Source organism: Mytilus californianus, unplaced genomic scaffold, assembly GCF_021869535.1.
Source record: "Mytilus californianus isolate M0D057914Y unplaced genomic scaffold, xbMytCali1.0.p SCAF_3, whole genome shotgun sequence".
Lineage (NCBI taxonomy): Eukaryota > Metazoa > Mollusca > Bivalvia > Mytilida > Mytilidae > Mytilus > Mytilus californianus.
This window is the reverse complement of record NW_026262679.1, coordinates 95,785,373-95,798,956: the sequence shown is the minus strand read 5'-3', so window position 1 is coordinate 95,798,956 and position 13,584 is coordinate 95,785,373.

Genomic DNA, 13,584 nt, shown 5'->3' with positions numbered 1-13,584 from the left:
TTACTATTTTTACTATTCATGTAATTTCAAAATGTATGGGATACATTTTATAAGCATGCTTTGCTCATGTATAAAAACTTTAAAGAAAATCATTTTTTTAGGGATTTCTTATTAACATGTTAAAGTGTATGTTTCTGCATTTTTTTTTCGTTTGGTCAAGGATTTGTATAGTGAGACTATACAAATCCTTGGTTTGGTAAATAATATACTGAAAAATATGAATTAAGACTGGCAAAATAGCAAAACTCTGTATAAATCGCTATTTTGCTGGAGCCGGCAAAATAGCTACTGCCTTATCTTTAATACAACATGGATCCTTTAATTTTGGGAAAGTTTATTCCTTTTTTTTGCTGCTGAGTTAATACTCAACTGACCAATTGAAGCGTCTGCAATAAACGTGGTGAGCGCAACAAAAAGCATGGTGTCAAATATTCCCCTGGCGACGCGAATCATTCTTTTCAAGGCTTTTATCTGAATTGTAAACGAAATTCTTGAAAGGATCTTGTCGATTCTCAAGTTGTCAATTGCACGTAAAAAATTGTTCTACGGTCGGATCGCCGGAAAGAGTTCACTTGGCCTCTAATAACTGAAGATTCTGACGGCGTTTATGAATGCTGAAGGACAAATTCAATCGACAATTTCGATGAGAACAACTCTCGTCACTTAACATGTAAAGAGAATAGTCCATTATGATGGTTTTTTAGTTAGCGTATTCACCATGGGTTCTACGTGAAACTATTGTCCATGGTCCAAAGGTTTCTACTCTAACGTTAGTAAACGCAGGTGATGGTTGTTACCTTGATTTGTATCTTCTTAATGGATTTATGAGATATGATCACCGGTTAACTAATGTTGTCTCTAATTCAAGGCGGTCCTCTGTAAATTCAGACATGAATTGGCACTATTTGATTTGCACTAGGCGATCCAGAACCCTGCTGATTTTGGTACTCCATCTGTGATGTGGCGATCTGGATGTTTGATCTGGTCATGGTTTTGTCGGTCTAATAAATACCTACATGATGGCATCCGTTCTTTTATCGAAGATAGATTAGACGATACGGCCTGATACTCGCTCGTCAAAAACGGATTGAGATAATCAATCGATCTTCGTTTTGGAATTGGCACTCGCCGTCGTTGGCAATTTATTTACTGGAAATACAGGAAGTTTTTTTTTGTCCGATGTTTTACATTATTGCGAAAACTGTGACTGGATAAGTTTTGCAAAAATATAAACGCGAATTGGTACTTTGGATTACATTGTTTGTAGACAACAATACCTGTAATCGCAATAATTAATCCCGCATTTTTTCCTCATGTTCAGCAATCGCAATAATAAAATGCACGCATGCATAAATTATAATTGGAATTTACAGTTATCTCCGAAGAAGTCGAATTGTGCCGTCTTTATAATTTAAGCTTTCTTGTTAATCTCCACCAAAGTCACTTTGCCTCTCCTTGCCATTGTTAACAAGATAAACGTTCAAAAAGGCACACGTGTTGTCAAGTTCGAGAATAGATGGAATCAATTACTACCGATACTGTTACGCTTAGGTACGGCATATGTCCTTCGAACATTGAACGGTTGAACGGATGTCTCGATCATCATCTGGACAATCTAGTTGATGATTGTCCTATTAAGTTTTTTTTCTGTTTTGAGGTTAGAAGTTGTTTCGGTCCTAGTAACCATTCACTACTGCGAAGTTCGTGAGCTTGCACGGTTTCCAATGGATTACAATTTGTTGGTAAGTAATTTCATTGGCACGAAAAAACTGATTCTTGAATCCTTCTACTCTATTAGCGACGTCGATAAATAATCTCATGATCTCATTATTAATGATACCTAAGACCACTTAACTGTCTGTATAGCATATAACTATGTCTATAATACAATGAAGATTATCGACGACGCAATTGTCAATACGGCATCACAATCGATGAATGAGGTAACTAGTTGTTCGTAAAACTTTCGCCCTCTATGTTGTTGGTCATGCGGAGGTATGACTCAATTGTTATAGCTCCATCAAACGAATCAGAGAAAATGTGTGTCTCAATCGCTATCAGATGATATCTCCAAGATTTTACTGAGTGATCCTCTCTGAGTGATCGGATTTGTGTCTGAGTGACGCTATTGAACTGAAAGCAACTTCGGTTGTTGGTATTTACGTCCGATCTTCATTAAAGTAAGCCTTCACTGCACGGCTTAAATGTTCTCTTCTACGTCCTTCAGCCAAATCGAAATCGTGAAAAAGCTGACATATAATCTTTCAGAAAAAATTAGAGGCGACTATGTCATCCTTAGGTTTTTAAATGGCTATTCCTTGCTGTGTCTCGTTCATGAGTTTGACTGCTTCTTCCTTTAAAGAGTAATATGTAACAGTAAGACCTACGACTTCGACGTTCCTTGTCACAAAATGTGTCACGCAACAATCAAGTTCTTGTTCTGGTGCCTGATCAGTTTCCCTGTGTATAAGCGGCGTATTGCTGCAGATGGACTATTCCCGAATGCATGTATATTCGTTGTCTCTATGCCGATAGAATGAAAAAAAAAATCAGGAGGTCTTCTCTTACACCGGAACATGTGATGGACGTCAGCAGTAGCAGCGACAATTTCTAAATATTTCACAAGAATTGACCATAAACAGGACACTGTTTTGTAGATTCCAAATTTCATTGTTCAGAGGAAATGAACGCATACTATTCGATTAAGTCGGGTTTTATCTATAATTAAGACGGCCACTAAACAGTGGTATATAAATATCCGATAGTGGAGCATGTTTTGCATGATACATTTTTGTAAATGTCAAAAAATATACTCATAAATGTAAGAAAGTTCTCCTGTTGTACCGTGTTCTTACTAAGATGGCGTCTAACAGCTTTGCACGATGGAAAGCTTGCTTTCTGATGTTTGGCACCGGTTATTTTTGCACACGGTTATGGTGCTACCCACTTATAGTGAGTCTTATTGATTCGTTGTCTATGTGTTTCATGAACATTTCGACGACTCATTTCTAGTTTAGACTAAAATGGGTCAATGTTCGTATAAAATCGGTGTTATTCAATTATCTGGGATCTTTTATATGAGGATAACTCAATTTGATTCAGGAGAATGTATTTTTTAAAGGCAAATCGAATCTTACGCCATATATTACTTATATGACGAGACCTCTTTAATTGTTTTCGCGAGTAACGGCTCTACCGAAGCATAATAATAGAGTTAATCGTTCTGCTTTTTCTTGTACGTTAAAGAGGCTGATGAATTCATGCGAGGTACGAGACATGGTTGCTCTGATCAACCAAGGTGGCGTACATTCGGATTACTTTGCACAGGTTGTCCTTGTACCCATGTACATTTACTAGTAGTATTATAGAGCATTATTTCTCACTATTAGGATCCTTACAGATCTCTGTGCAGGTACAATGAACATAAGTTGACTCAGTTTAAGCAGTTTCTGTTGACCTCTCGCAATCGACTGTTCAGCATACCATATAACAATAACTCAATTAAACTAATTTGTTACAAGACTTCAAGCATTAATACAAAATTATAATTTTAAAGAGTTACATAGATAAAAGTTTCAAATCTATAACGCGGTAACGATTCGAGAGATTTTATGTATTTGTTAACCATATCCATGTAAAAATCGACTATATACATGTATATATTCTTTTGCTTAATTTTCACGGATATTTTCGCATTGTTAAATTTATTTTCTTTAGACAATTCAAACAGATCAAGAAACATAAGCACAAAGATTACAATAACAATATTATGTTTTAATGTGTAAGGTATTATATTAAATACGTTTAACTAAATGCTTGTCGAATTATGTATACAAATATTGGCAAATGATAATGATTACATGTATTATTGTATTCATTATGTTTCGTAAGGTTTTGATCTATATCGCTGAAATATGTGCGTCTAGGTGTAATACCACCATTGATTTTCCCCTATTAGTCTTTGTTAAATTTGCACTTTTCAAAAAATTGTGCAGAATTTATCTTTGTTTCAAATAAAGAAATACTTGGCATAAGTAAAGTTTGATCCTGTCCAGTACTATAGAAAAAATTTCACATAACATTTCATTGCATATAAGAAAATAACCATCACTGGAAGTTAACCAATCAAATTTTCCCCCTTTTTTAACCTGTGTACAAGCTTTAGTAACCATGTAACCTCAAGTTTCCAAAATATTCTATAGAAACCCCAAATAAAAAAAAAAATGGTGCTTTGAAATACCCAAGATATATGTTTATGACCCAGAAATGTTTTACTGCAATGAAATGTAGGATCAATTATCTACAACTGTCAAATTCAAGGGAATATTTTTTTTTCGACATAATTAGAGGCGACTATGTCATCCTTAGGTTTTTAAATGGCTATTCCTTGCTGTGTCTCGTTCATGAGTTTGACTGCTTCTTCCTTTAAAGAGTAATATGTAACAGTAAGACCTACGACTTCGACGTTCCTTGTCACAAAATGTGTCACGCAACAATCAAGTTCTTGTTCTGGTGCCTGATCAGTTTCCCTGTGTATAAGCGGCGTATTGCTGCAGATGGACTATTCCCGAATGCATGTATATTCGTTGTCTCTATGCCGATAGAATGAAAAAAAAAATCAGGAGGTCTTCTCTTACACCGGAACATGTGATGGACGTCAGCAGTAGCAGCGACAATTTCTAAATATTTCACAAGAATTGACCATAAACAGGACACTGTTTTGTAGATTCCAAATTTCATTGTTCAGAGGAAATGAACGCATACTATTCGATTAAGTCGGGTTTTATCTATAATTAAGACGGCCACTAAACAGTGGTATATAAATATCCGATAGTGGAGCATGTTTTGCATGATACATTTTTGTAAATGTCAAAAAATATACTCATAAATGTAAGAAAGTTCTCCTGTTGTACCGTGTTCTTACTAAGATGGCGTCTAACAGCTTTGCACGATGGAAAGCTTGCTTTCTGATGTTTGGCACCGGTTATTTTTGCACACGGTTATGGTGCTACCCACTTATAGTGAGTCTTATTGATTCGTTGTCTATGTGTTTCATGAACATTTCGACGACTCATTTCTAATTTAGACTAAAATGGGTCAATGTTCGTATAAAATCGGTGTTATTCAATTATCTGGGATCTTTTATATGAGGATAACTCAATTTGATTCAGGAGAATGTATTTTTTAAAGGCAAATCGAATCTTACGCCATATATTACTTATATGACGAGACCTCTTTAATTGTTTTCGCGAGTAACGGCTCTACCGAAGCATAATAATAGAGTTAATCGTTCTGCTTTTTCTTGTACGTTAAAGAGGCTGATGAATTCATGCGAGGTACGAGACATGGTTGCTCTGATCAACCAAGGTGGCGTACATTCGGATTACTTTGCACAGGTTGTCCTTGTACCCATGTACATTTACTAGTAGTATTATAGAGCATTATTTCTCACTATTAGGATCCTTACAGATCTCTGTGCAGGTACAATGAACATAAGTTGACTCAGTTTAAGCAGTTTCTGTTGACCTCTCGCAATCGACTGTTCAGCATACCATATAACAATAACTCAATTAAACTAATTTGTTACAAGACTTCAAGCATTAATACAAAATTATAATTTTAAAGAGTTACATAGATAAAAGTTTCAAATCTATAACGCGGTAACGATTCGAGAGATTTTATGTATTTGTTAACCATATCCATGTAAAAATCGACTATATACATGTATATATTCTTTTGCTTAATTTTCACGGATATTTTCGCATTGTTAAATTTATTTTCTTTAGACAATTCAAACAGATCAAGAAACATAAGCACAAAGATTACAATAACAATATTATGTTTTAATGTGTAAGGTATTATATTAAATACGTTTAACTAAATGCTTGTCGAATTATGTATACAAATATTGGCAAATGATAATGATTACATGTATTATTGTATTCATTATGTTTCGTAAGGTTTTGATCTATATCGCTGAAATATGTGCGTCTAGGTGTAATACCACCATTGATTTTCCCCTATTAGTCTTTGTTAAATTTGCACTTTTCAAAAAATTGTGCAGAATTTATCTTTGTTTCAAATAAAGAAATACTTGGCATAAGTAAAGTTTGATCCTGTCCAGTACTATAGAAAAAATTTCACATAACATTTCATTGCATATAAGAAAATAACCATCACTGGAAGTTAACCAATCAAATTTTCCCCCTTTTTTAACCTGTGTACAAGCTTTAGTAACCATGTAACCTCAAGTTTCCAAAATATTCTATAGAAACCCCAAATAAAAAAAAAATGGTGCTTTGAAATACCCAAGATATATGTTTATGACCCAGAAATGTTTTACTGCAATGAAATGTAGGATCAATTATCTACAACTGTCAAATTCAAGGGAATATTTTTTTTTCGACATAATTAGAGGCGACTATGTCATCCTTAGGTTTTTAAATGGCTATTCCTTGCTGTGTCTCGTTCATGAGTTTGACTGCTTCTTCCTTTAAAGAGTAATATGTAACAGTAAGACCTACGACTTCGACGTTCCTTGTCACAAAATGTGTCACGCAACAATCAAGTTCTTGTTCTGGTGCCTGATCAGTTTCCCTGTGTATAAGCGGCGTATTGCTGCAGATGGACTATTCCCGAATGCATGTATATTCGTTGTCTCTATGCCGATAGAATGAAAAACAAAATCAGGAGGTCTTCTCTTACACCGGAACATGTGATGGACGTCAGCAGTAGCAGCGACAATTTCTAAATATTTCACAAGAATTGACCATAAACAGGACACTGTTTTGTAGATTCCAAATTTCATTGTTCAGAGGAAATGAACGCATACTATTCGATTATGTCGGGTTTTATCTATAATTAAGACGGCCACTAAACAGTGGTATATAAATATCCGATAGTGGAGCATGTTTTGCATGATACATTTTTGTAAATGTCAAAAAATATACTCATAAATGTAAGAAAGTTCTCCTGTTGTACCGTGTTCTTACTAAGATGGCGTCTAACAGCTTTGCACGATGGAAAGCTTGCTTTCTGATGTTTGGCACCGGTTATTTTTGCACACGGTTATGGTGCTACCCACTTATAGTGAGTCTTATTGATTCGTTGTCTATGTGTTTCATGAACATTTCGACGACTCATTTCTAATTTAGACTAAAATGGGTCAATGTTCGTATAAAATCGGTGTTATTCAATTATCTGGGATCTTTTATATGAGGATAACTCAATTTGATTCAGGAGAATGTATTTTTTAAAGGCAAATCGAATCTTACGCCATATATTACTTATATGACGAGACCTCTTTAATTGTTTTCGCGAGTAACGGCTCTACCGAAGCATAATAATAGAGTTAATCGTTCTGCTTTTTCTTGTACGTTAAAGAGGCTGATGAATTCATGCGAGGTACGAGACATGGTTGCTCTGATCAACCAAGGTGGCGTACATTCGGATTACTTTGCACAGGTTGTCCTTGTACCCATGTACATTTACTAGTAGTATTATAGAGCATTATTTCTCGCTATTAGGATCCTTACAGATCTCTGTGCAGGTACAATGAACATAAGTTGACTCAGTTTAAGCAGTTTCTGTTGACCTCTCGCAATCGACTGTTCAGCATACCATATAACAATAACTCAATTAAACTAATTTGTTACAAGACTTCAAGCATTAATACAAAATTATAATTTTAAAGAGTTACATAGATAAAAGTTTCAAATCTATAACGCGGTAACGATTCGAGAGATTTTATGTATTTGTTAACCATATCCATGTAAAAATCGACTATATACATGTATATATTCTTTTGCTTAATTTTCACGGATATTTTCGCATTGTTAAATTTATTTTCTTCAGACAATTCAAACAGATCAAGAAACATAAGCACAAAGATTACAATAACAATATTATGTTTTAATGTGTAAGGTATTATATTAAATACGTTTAACTAAATGCTTGTCGAATTATGTATACAAATATTGGCAAATGATAATGATTACATGTATTATTGTATTCATTATGTTTCGTAAGGTTTTGATCTATATCGCTGAAATATGTGCGTCTAGGTGTAATACCACCATTGATTTCCCCCTATTAGTCTTTGTTAAATTTGCACTTTTCAAAAAATTGTGCAGAATTTATCTTTGTTTCAAATAAAGAAATACTTGGCATAAGTAAAGTTTGATCCTGTCCAGTACTATAGAAAAAATTTCACATAACATTTCATTGCATATAAGAAAATAACCATCACTGGAAGTTAACCAATCAAATTTTCCCCCTTTTTTAACCTGTGTACAAGCTTTAGTAACCATGTAACCTCAAGTTTCCAAAATATTCTATAGAAACCCCAAATAAAAAAAAAAATGGTGCTTTGAAATACCCAAGATATATGTTTATGACCCAGAAATGTTTTACTGCAATGAAATGTAGGATCAATTATCTACAACTGTCAAATTCAAGGGAATATTTTTTTTTCGACATAATTAGAGGCGACTATGTCATCCTTAGGTTTTTAAATGGCTATTCCTTGCTGTGTCTCGTTCATGAGTTTGACTGCTTCTTCCTTTAAAGAGTAATATGTAACAGTAAGACCTACGACTTCGACGTTCCTTGTCACAAAATGTGTCACGCAACAATCAAGTTCTTGTTCTGGTGCCTGATCAGTTTCCCTGTGTATAAGCGGCGTATTGCTGCAGATGGACTATTCCCGAATGCATGTATATTCGTTGTCTCTATGCCGATAGAATGAAAAAAAAAATCAGGAGGTCTTCTCTTACACCGGAACATGTGATGGACGTCAGCAGTAGCAGCGACAATTTCTAAATATTTCACAAGAATTGACCATAAACAGGACACTGTTTTGTAGATTCCAAATTTCATTGTTCAGAGGAAATGAACGCATACTATTCGATTAAGTCGGGTTTTATCTATAATTAAGACGGCCACTAAACAGTGGTATATAAATATCCGATAGTGGAGCATGTTTTGCATGATACATTTTTGTAAATGTCAAAAAATATACTCATAAATGTAAGAAAGTTCTCCTGTTGTACCGTGTTCTTACTAAGATGGCGTCTAACAGCTTTGCACGATGGAAAGCTTGCTTTCTGATGTTTGGCACCGGTTATTTTTGCACACGGTTATGGTGCTACCCACTTATAGTGAGTCTTATTGATTCGTTGTCTATGTGTTTCATGAACATTTCGACGACTCATTTCTAATTTAGACTAAAATGGGTCAATGTTCGTATAAAATCGGTGTTATTCAATTATCTGGGATCTTTTATATGAGGATAACTCAATTTGATTCAGGAGAATGTATTTTTTAAAGGCAAATCGAATCTTACGCCATATATTACTTATATGACGAGACCTCTTTAATTGTTTTCGCGAGTAACGGCTCTACCGAAGCATAATAATAGAGTTAATCGTTCTGCTTTTTCTTGTACGTTAAAGAGGCTGATGAATTCATGCGAGGTACGAGACATGGTTGCTCTGATCAACCAAGGTGGCGTACATTCGGATTACTTTGCACAGGTTGTCCTTGTACCCATGTACATTTACTAGTAGTATTATAGAGCATTATTTCTCACTATTAGGATCCTTACAGATCTCTGTGCAGGTACAATGAACATAAGTTGACTCAGTTTAAGCAGTTTCTGTTGACCTCTCGCAATCGACTGTTCAGCATACCATATAACAATAACTCAATTAAACTAATTTGTTACAAGACTTCAAGCATTAATACAAAATTATAATTTTAAAGAGTTACATAGATAAAAGTTTCAAATCTATAACGCGGTAACGATTCGAGAGATTTTATGTATTTGTTAACCATATCCATGTAAAAATCGACTATATACATGTATATATTCTTTTGCTTAATTTTCACGGATATTTTCGCATTGTTAAATTTATTTTCTTTAGACAATTCAAACAGATCAAGAAACATAAGCACAAAGATTACAATAACAATATTATGTTTTAATGTGTAAGGTATTATATTAAATACGTTTAACTAAATGCTTGTCGAATTATGTATACAAATATTGGCAAATGATAATGATTACATGTATTATTGTATTCATTATGTTTCGTAAGGTTTTGATCTATATCGCTGAAATATGTGCGTCTAGGTGTAATACCACCATTGATTTTCCCCTATTAGTCTTTGTTAAATTTGCACTTTTCAAAAAATTGTGCAGAATTTATCTTTGTTTCAAATAAAGAAATACTTGGCATAAGTAAAGTTTGATCCTGTCCAGTACTATAGAAAAAATTTCACATAACATTTCATTGCATATAAGAAAATAACCATCACTGGAAGTTAACCAATCAAATTTTCCCCCTTTTTTAACCTGTGTACAAGCTTTAGTAACCATGTAACCTCAAGTTTCCAAAATATTCTATAGAAACCCCAAATAAAAAAAAAAATGGTGCTTTGAAATACCCAAGATATATGTTTATGACCCAGAAATGTTTTACTGCAATGAAATGTAGGATCAATTATCTACAACTGTCAAATTCAAGGGAATATTTTTTTTTCGACATAATTAGAGGCGACTATGTCATCCTTAGGTTTTTAAATGGCTATTCCTTGCTGTGTCTCGTTCATGAGTTTGACTGCTTCTTCCTTTAAAGAGTAATATGTAACAGTAAGACCTACGACTTCGACGTTCCTTGTCACAAAATGTGTCACGCAACAATCAAGTTCTTGTTCTGGTGCCTGATCAGTTTCCCTGTGTATAAGCGGCGTATTGCTGCAGATGGACTATTCCCGAATGCATGTATATTCGTTGTCTCTATGCCGATAGAATGAAAAAAAAAATCAGGAGGTCTTCTCTTACACCGGAACATGTGATGGACGTCAGCAGTAGCAGCGACAATTTCTAAATATTTCACAAGAATTGACCATAAACAGGACACTGTTTTGTAGATTCCAAATTTCATTGTTCAGAGGAAATGAACGCATACTATTCGATTAAGTCGGGTTTTATCTATAATTAAGACGGCCACTAAACAGTGGTATATAAATATCCGATAGTGGAGCATGTTTTGCATGATACATTTTTGTAAATGTCAAAAAATATACTCATAAATGTAAGAAAGTTCTCCTGTTGTACCGTGTTCTTACTAAGATGGCGTCTAACAGCTTTGCACGATGGAAAGCTTGCTTTCTGATGTTTGGCACCGGTTATTTTTGCACACGGTTATGGTGCTACCCACTTATAGTGAGTCTTATTGATTCGTTGTCTATGTGTTTCATGAACATTTCGACGACTCATTTCTAATTTAGACTAAAATGGGTCAATGTTCGTATAAAATCGGTGTTATTCAATTATCTGGGATCTTTTATATGAGGATAACTCAATTTGATTCAGGAGAATGCATTTTTTAAAGGCAAATCGAATCTTACGCCATATATAACTTATATGACGAGACCTCTTTAATTGTTTTCGCGAGTAACGGCTCTACCGAAGCATAATAATAGAGTTAATCGTTCTGCTTTTTCTTGTACGTTAAAGAGGCTGATGAATTCATGCGAGGTACGAGACATGGTTGCTCTGATCAACCAAGGTGGCGTACATTCGGATTACTTTGCACAGGTTGTCCTTGTACCCATGTACATTTACTAGTAGTATTATAGAGCATTATTTCTCACTATTAGGATCCTTACAGATCTCTGTGCAGGTACAATGAACATAAGTTGACTCAGTTTAAGCAGTTTCTGTTGACCTCTCGCAATCGACTGTTCAGCATACCATATAACAATAACTCAATTAAACTAATTTGTTACAAGACTTCAAGCATTAATACAAAATTATAATTTTAAAGAGTTACATAGATAAAAGTTTCAAATCTATAACGCGGTAACGATTCGAGAGATTTTATGTATTTGTTAACCATATCCATGTAAAAATCGACTATATACATGTATATATTCTTTTGCTTAATTTTCACGGATATTTTCGCATTGTTAAATTTATTTTCTTTAGACAATTCAAACAGATCAAGAAACATAAGCACAAAGATTACAATAACAATATTATGTTTTAATGTGTAAGGTATTATATTAAATACGTTTAACTAAATGCTTGTCGAATTATGTATACAAATATTGGCAAATGATAATGATTACATGTATTATTGTATTCATTATGTTTCGTAAGGTTTTGATCTATATCGCTGAAATATGTGCGTCTAGGTGTAATACCACCATTGATTTTCCCCTATTAGTCTTTGTTAAATTTGCACTTTTCAAAAAATTGTGCAGAATTTATCTTTGTTTCAAATAAAGAAATACTTGGCATAAGTAAAGTTTGATCCTGTCCAGTACTATAGAAAAAATTTCACATAACATTTCATTGCATATAAGAAAATAACCATCACTGGAAGTTAACCAATCAAATTTTCCCCCTTTTTTAACCTGTGTACAAGCTTTAGTAACCATGTAACCTCAAGTTTCCAAAATATTCTATAGAAACCCCAAATAAAAAAAAAATGGTGCTTTGAAATACCCAAGATATATGTTTATGACCCAGAAATGTTTTACTGCAATGAAATGTAGGATCAATTATCTACAACTGTCAAATTCAAGGGAATATTTTTTTTTCGACATAATTAGAGGCGACTATGTCATCCTTAGGTTTTTAAATGGCTATTCCTTGCTGTGTCTCGTTCATGAGTTTGACTGCTTCTTCCTTTAAAGAGTAATATGTAACAGTAAGACCTACGACTTCGACGTTCCTTGTCACAAAATGTGTCACGCAACAATCAAGTACTTGTTCTGGTGCCTGATCAGTTTCCCTGTGTATAAGCGGCGTATTGCTGCAGATGGACTATTCCCGAATGCATGTATATTCGTTGTCTCTATGCCGATAGAATGAAAAAAAAAATCAGGAGGTCTTCTCTTACACCGGAACATGTGATGGACGTCAGCAGTAGCAGCGACAATTTCTAAATATTTCACAAGAATTGACCATAAACAGGACACTGTTTTGTAGATTCCAAATTTCATTGTTCAGAGGAAATGAACGCATACTATTCGATTAAGTCGGGTTTTATCTATAATTAAGACGGCCACTAAACAGTGGTATATAAATATCCGATAGTGGAGCATGTTTTGCATGATACATTTTTGTAAATGTCAAAAAATATACTCATAAATGTAAGAAAGTTCTCCTGTTGTACCGTGTTCTTACTAAGATGGCGTCTAACAGCTTTGCACGATGGAAAGCTTGCTTTCTGATGTTTGGCACCGGTTATTTTTGCACACGGTTATGGTGCTACCCACTTATAGTGAGTCTTATTGATTCGTTGTCTATGTGTTTCATGAACATTTCGACGACTCATTTCTAATTTAGACTAAAATGGGTCAATGTTCGTATAAAATCGGTGTTATTCAATTATCTGGGATCTTTTATATGAGGATAACTCAATTTGATTCAGGAGAATGTATTTTTTAAAGGCAAATCGAATCTTACGCCATATATTACTTATATGACGAGACCTCTTTAATTGTTTTCGCGAGTAACGGCTCTACCGAAGCATAATAATAGAGTTAATCGTTCTGCTTTTTCTTGTACGT